Raw genomic sequence first — 7255 nt, 5'->3', positions numbered from 1 at the left:
CGCCCCGAGCTGCCCGCCCGCGGCAGCAGCAGGAGGAGGAGGAGGAGAGGCGGCGGCCGGGGCCCCGCTAGGCTCCCGCCGCGGCCTGAGGCGAGGCGCGCATCCGCTGCGGTCGGCACGGGGCGGGGGGGGGGGGAAGGGGGAGAGGTCCCGCAGCCGCCGGGCCGCGCCGAGGACGCCGGGCTAACGTGCCGCCATTGCTCTTTCTTTGGCTCCGGCGGGCGGGGGAGGGAGGCGCGGAGGCGGGCGAGACCCCCCCCCAGCGTGGGAGCGGAGGCCGCCGCCGGGCCTTAGCGCCGCCCGCGCCGCCGTTACAAAAAGGCGGCGGGCCCTGGGCAGCGCGCCGCGGCGCAGGGCCGGTCAGCGCGGGCGCATGCGCGGCGCCAAGACGCATGCGCCGAGGAGAACGGCGGCGCCTGAGGCGGGCGGGAAGGGAGGGAGGGGGAGCGGCGGCCTGGGCCCGGGCGGCCGCCCGCTGTACCGGGCCCGGCGGGCAGCGTGGGCGGGTACACCGGCCGCTGCCCCGCAGCCACACCAGGCGCTCGCCAGCTGAACAGTCAGGTTTCCATCTCCCAGTCAGACCCGAGCCTTGACCCGAGCGCCCAACCCCACGTGAAGCGCACGGGGTTTCACTGTCACCGACAACCGAAGTGGTAAGTCTTTCATCTTTACGTCATGAATCCCACCGACAGGATCCGCTGTGGTGCTCTGCAGCCGCAGCCCTTACGGGACTCCACCGCACCAGTGCCTCGGTTTAGCAACTGCTTCCCAAGCAGACAGCGCTTTGCTAAAATGCCAACATTTTCTTCAGCCTTTCACTAGTCTGGTAAGGTTGAGACTCCGGCGAGTTTCAACTACTGACATTAGTTCAACGTGGAGAGCAGAAGAGCACGAACAGCCACAGTGGGTCTTGTGCCTGACGCTTCTAGGCCTCCTGCTAGAAGCTGCCCGAAGGGATCGAGGAATCCAGAAGAATTGCCCAAGAGGTTTTTGGAAGCGACTGGAGGCAATGAATGCTGCTGTTTGTGTTCATTTCACAAGTCCTAACAGCTGTTCTGTCAATATAGTGGTATCCACAAAGCAGTTGGTGACACTATGAAAGAGTTCAGTTCTTTCTGGATGGGATTTACATGACCCATTTCTGGCTTTGCAGCTTGTAAGCAAATTTCACATTTTACACCCTCAAGATGCTTATTCTTTTGCAATTCAAAGCCATCTGGTAGCTTCTGCTTCAGAGTAGCTATACCAGTTAGTATCACCCTCTCTGAGTTTCAAAGCTCTTAATTCCATTAGTACTACACAGAAACTTAAAGCAATGCGATTTTCAGCGTTACTCAATGCTACTGAACAGAACAAAGAATCAGAAAGCAAGTTACCCTTTCCATGCACTCAACAGTGACAAAAAATACTGTATCAAAAAGTTACCTCAGAAGAGTCTTTTCTCTTTGTGGTGCAAGTGTGGCTACAATCCATTCCTCCTTGTTGTCCTCCGCTTTCTGCTATAGGTGGAAAGAAATGCTGAACCAATGCTCACTGCAGCAACTGGAACAGGAATTAAGACAACTGTTCCACAGGACTGCCAAAGTATATTGAGAGTCAACCCCTGAGATCCCTGGTCATAGAATTATAGAATCGAGTCATACAATCATTAATGTTGGAAAGGACCTCTAAGATCATCAAATCCAACTGTCAACCCAACGCCACCATGCCCACTAAACCAGGTCCTGAAGTGCCACGTCTACATGTTTTTTGAACGTCTCCAGTGATAGACTGCACCACTTCCCTGGGCAGCCCGTTCCAATGCCTGAGCACTCTTTCAGTAAAGAAGTTTCTTCTCATATCCAATCTAGACTTCCCCACGTGCAACTTCAGGCCATTTCCTCTTGTCCTATCACTAATTACTTGGGAGAAGAGACCAACACCCACCTCACTACAACCTCCTTGATCTGGTCATGCACTACCAATGGTTTCAGATTAACTCCCCAGGAAGTGGAAAATTGCCACTCATAGGAAGAATCTCAGCAGTGGCCAACAACACTTGTTGCATATTGATTTTACAATAGTTCTTTGGGTTTTTTTCCAGATGGTCCCAAAACAGCACTCAAACCTTACAAATACTTGAGAATTATCTTTAAAAACCACAAAACCTCAATAGGAATTAAATTAGATTTGAAAGGAACTTATTTGTAGTTTGATGGAAAGAGCAGTTAGGATAACTGACTTCTTAGTGTTTGGTTTGCAACTTTGCACTTCATAATCTAGCTCAGATTAAGATGTGGACTGACCCTCTGTGGCTACACATTTCACCATCCAATAGACTGTCATTTTAAGGTCGAAATAAATTGTTTTTGATGAAGGATGAAATGTTCAGGTATGTAGGGAACCAGTATGGAATTCAGTTCACGAGCTGCCCTGCGCTGCTGAGCTGTACTGCATCGCTGTGGTTTCTCCTAGCCATTCCCATAATTATTATTTGGGCACTCTGAGCCATTTTATGCACTCAATCATAGTGCTATTGTTTGCAGAAAGTCCTAACAGACCATATTGTGCAAGTCATATGGCTGCAAAGCATCTCAAATTGGGCAACCATCACAACCCCCAGGCATGTTAGTGCATTGTCTACAATACTGGCAAAATGAGAACTCCTTTTTACTTTTGTTGCCCTATTCAGACACTTCATTGTCATCAATGTCCAAGGCTATCCCTGTAGATACTGTCTGAAGAACCAGTAATTTTCAATTACTCCTTTAGGCTTGCACATCACATGATCTACACTAAATACAGATCAGTCATTACCTTGTGTTTAATATATGCCTTTTAATTTAATTTTAAATTCTTTTTAGTCTGAGAACTACTGTAATTCCTCCTCCCAATTTTATGAGAATTTTGGATATCCCATGTGACCCAGAGTGTTCTTAAAAAGTGGGTTTTTTTCTAGCAGAAATCTCAAGTGATAATTTGTTACCAGTGAACTTAGATATATAAATCTATTTCCTGCAGAAATTTTAATTTACTGTTCAAAAAAAGGCTACTATGGATCATATCATTTATATAAAGAATGTGAAATAAAATGTGAATATATTAAAAGGATAATCCTCTAAACAGATCAAGTGATTACAGAAAATGCAGAAAATTCAGTAGTTTAGCCTAGACCCAAATCTGCCCTGTTCACATGTTTACAAAATAGGTGTAAATCAACAGAGTCCAAATAGACTACATCTACCAGATAAACTACAAGGAAATTACTGGTTCAGTCAGATAGAGAATTAATAGAAAACTTTAAATCAGGTAAGGGACTACGTAAAAAGGCTTTTAGAAAATTACAAGCAGAATTCAGGCATCAATCTTGGAACTAATCTTTTTAGTAAGAACATTTTTGTTAACTTTGCAGATCTAATCAGTCAGTGACAAAGATTTTTTTTTACAGGAAGAATGGGAGCATGTGTACAAGAAGAGTTGGGAGATTGGGAGGACCACTGTGATAGAAGTACCAAGAACTTCAACAGTACAAAGTGTCAAATGATGATCCTGGACTGATCGGACTAGTAATAAGTATCTGTTGGGAGCTTGTATAAACTAGAAGTGAGTGAAGAGAGGAAGTCCCACATTTCTCACAGAATGGCCAGAAATCAGAAATACAATACAGCCATTAAGGAAACAAATGTGACCCTTTAACTTTAATGGATCACATTATTTTCACAGAAGAGAGGGAACTATCTACATCGAAACACCTGCTGCCTTAGCCATGAGCTGTTACCTGGAATATCCAATTGCTTCTGGTCGCCCCTATTCAAGGAAAATTAATTCAAACTGGAATAAATGCAAACAAATGCAAGTAGGATGATCAGAAACAGTGAACTTCGCTTTTCAGAGGACACTAACATTTCATTTTGTCTAGCAAATGAAGACTAAGAGGGTTTAAGTCTATATAAGCCTAAATGGAAAAATAAACTCAGCTGGAGCACTTCAGCTATTTATGCTGACATAACAGATGTATAGCATTATAAATACACTGGCACAGACATTACAGTTAGCTTCACTACCAAACGGTTCTAAAACTGCCTTCCAGTAGTAGAAGCTGGGGCCAAGTCCCAAATGTTCTTAAAATGGACCTTTGCTAGTAGTCTAGACAATTACATCTCATAAACCCTAACGGGGGATTGACTTTGTGACTCAGCCCGATGTTCCTGTATTTGGCCAACCACCACAGTGGCATTCTCTAAATTTCTCAAACAATATTCAGTAACAGTTCCATGCTTAAACAGCATGTCAACCCAGATGGCCCTCTATTTGTCCAAAACAACTGAGGACACCAACTTTCAACAAAAACTTTGCACATGCCCATTTCAGGAATGCAATATTTTTCCCTCAGGGATGAGCCAAAGGCTTTAATTTTAAGTCCTGCTTTGACAGCTACAAAGCTAGCCTGTTAATGCACACAAAGGGCTGCATTGCCCTACGTTCACAATCCTCTATATAAGCCAATGATTTATTTTGCTAACACACACTACACACGCTTGGGGTTTGGCTCCCTTTGAGATGCAACTACAATAGCATAGGAGAAAACCCCCTGCTTTTTGGAGAGGAACACTGCAGCGAGAGTCCTACAAGAAGTCCTTACATCAGAAAGTCTGTAAGCCAAGCAACCAAATTATCTGGAAGACTAAATGTGATGATCATTTTGCAGTTTTCTTTTTTTGGAAAGCTTTCCAAGTCTTGTGCTTTAAACCAGCCAAACCATACTGAAAGTCCCAGTAAAAGCACCTAATCTGTCCCGTATCAGAAATGTGTCTCATTTCAAGAAACCCACCACTATTGCCATTCCTTTTGCAGCTGATCAGCACACTGCTACAGGGAGAGACGCAATAGATTTTTTTTTTTCATAAACACATTGCACTATTCAAAGGTTTTCATCTTTAAATTTAATTAAAGAAAAATGTCTCAAAGTGATTAAGCATGTCTGACTTCCAGCTTCTTTTAATGGCACAAGCCAGTGCAGTAAATTGTAGAAAGCGAGCTCAGTTAGAATTTTATTTTAATTAAAAAAAAAAAAGAGAGAGAAAACTCTCAAGATGTGAGGTCCTATTAAAAAAGTGGCCATTCACTTGTAAACAGAATAAAAATGTTAAGAACACAAAGTTTCATACAGCTTAAACAAAACCACTTTTCTTAAGCAGTACAAGTAATGTTACAACACCATAAGAACACCAAAAGCAGAAAACAAAAAAAAAATGGCAGAAGCAGCACATTACTTACTAAAATGATAAATGATAAATTATTTACACTGAATGTTAATAACTTGACATTTTTATTGCTCCAGTGGTAGTGTGTTGACAAGTAAATGTAGTAAACTGTCATAGTGGGACAATAATAAACATGTATTTATGTTTTTGCATATGGATTTTTGTACCTATCAAGGAAAGCATAGGAACATTTTTTTACTTTATCAAGACCACACCAGATTTAGCAAAAATGTTTTCTGTTTTAAAGTGACCTACAACAGAATCCACACTTCCTAGACTTGTCTGTGCATGTCTTGGAACATCTGGGGTTTTTTTTTTTCCTCCTATAGTAAAACAACTTCACAGATGCAGGTGGGGAAGCAGTAGGTAAGAGCTTTGATGCTCTGCCAGTATTCTTTAATACTTCAATACTCCTTAGATACAAAAACTTACTACATACAAACCCAAGTATCTCCTAGATAAAAACTAGAAAGGAAAGGTAGCGTAAACACTTTCATATGAAAAATTAAACGTTGACTTGGTAGACAGAAACTGCTTTAAAAATCTGCTGCAAACTCAGACTACTGATAGTTACTAGTTCCCTTTTCTCCCTACTCTCTGCACAATGTTTTCTCTTTTGTTGGAACCAGTCAAGGCACTTTCTTTACCACTTCCACTACACTTTGCTAAGATTAATCTCTGTTGTATTGCTACAGATCCTCTCCAATTAACAAGTATCCTCCATAAGTAGTTTGCCAATTCATGCTGACTTCTTATTTTCAAAATTGAGATTTTCAGTCTCATGAGATGTAATTACCTGTTGAGTATTTTTATGTTAAAGCAAAGGATAGCCGAGGTAAAAAGGAACCTGTAGGCAGAACAGAAGTGCACAGAGTTCACCGCAGTATTTATAGCTGCCTTCATCTTTAAATGAGCTATGGAACCTGTGTCTTTCAGATGCAAATATAATACTGCATGCTGGTTTTGCATTTCAATGCAAATTTATCTACTTATTAAAACATGGAGCTTACTGTAAATGGCAGGTTTGCCTCTCATTCTTCATTAGTTGCTTTATGGCCACATATTTAAATGTCTATTAAAACACAAAAAGACAAGACCCTTTCATGGTTTGAAGACTATACAATTAATAATTAAGAACAAAGTAAAATGTATGGAATTTACATACTTCAAATGTAAACTTAAAAATTAATATTCTGTGCTTAAGTCCCTCATGGTGCCTGGGAGAGACCCAGGGGAAGACAATCTGCTTCAGGCAGAGCAGCCTGCGGCACTGGACGTGGCCAGCCCCACGGGAAGGGGACAAAGGGATGAGGATGGGAAAGCAAAGCCGAGATCTTGTTCTGCCCGGATCTCCGGTCATATCGCAGCACGGGGCGGCCAGGGAGCAGCCCAGAGGGACTGGGGGCTCCTCCAGCTCAGGGTTTTCCCTTGGCTTGGCACAGCACTTCACAGAAACAAGACAGACTGAGAAATCGTGAGCTGAACACGATGAGGTCAACACAGGTTGAAGAGGATTTCTTTTAGCAGTGAGTCTAAAGACCGCTCAGCATTCACTGCTGGCAATTACTAGAACTCTCATTTGGCTCGCCTGTTCTCTCAGTTAGAAAAGAACATTTTGAAAATACAGTCACATGAAGAAGAAAATAAGAACCTGCTGAGATTTTTTGAGTTTCTTACACACACAGAAGAAGAAAACTACTAACAAAGTTCTGGCATAACAGTAAGAAACTTACATTGTTCTGTTAATTAAGCTAAGCTCCCTTCATTTACTCCAGAAACTTATTTGTAAGGGAAATATATAGAATTGGGTGTGCTATTTCTGTTTTGGTTTACACTGCATTTTCTGCCATTAAGTATATTCTCTGCTTCCAGTTAACACTCATCCTAAAAAAAAAATAGGAAAGAACACTTTGCCTGCTACTGAGAGAGACATCTAAGCTGCAAGGTGTAGCTAATGTTAAATTCAAACAACACAGTAGGGCTTTATTCATTACGTTACAAATGCAATTATA

Source organism: Phaethon aethereus (genome assembly GCF_964289735.1).
Source record: "Phaethon aethereus genome assembly, chromosome: 10".
NCBI lineage: Eukaryota > Metazoa > Chordata > Aves > Phaethontiformes > Phaethontidae > Phaethon > Phaethon aethereus.
This window is presented reverse-complemented; position numbering follows the sequence as displayed.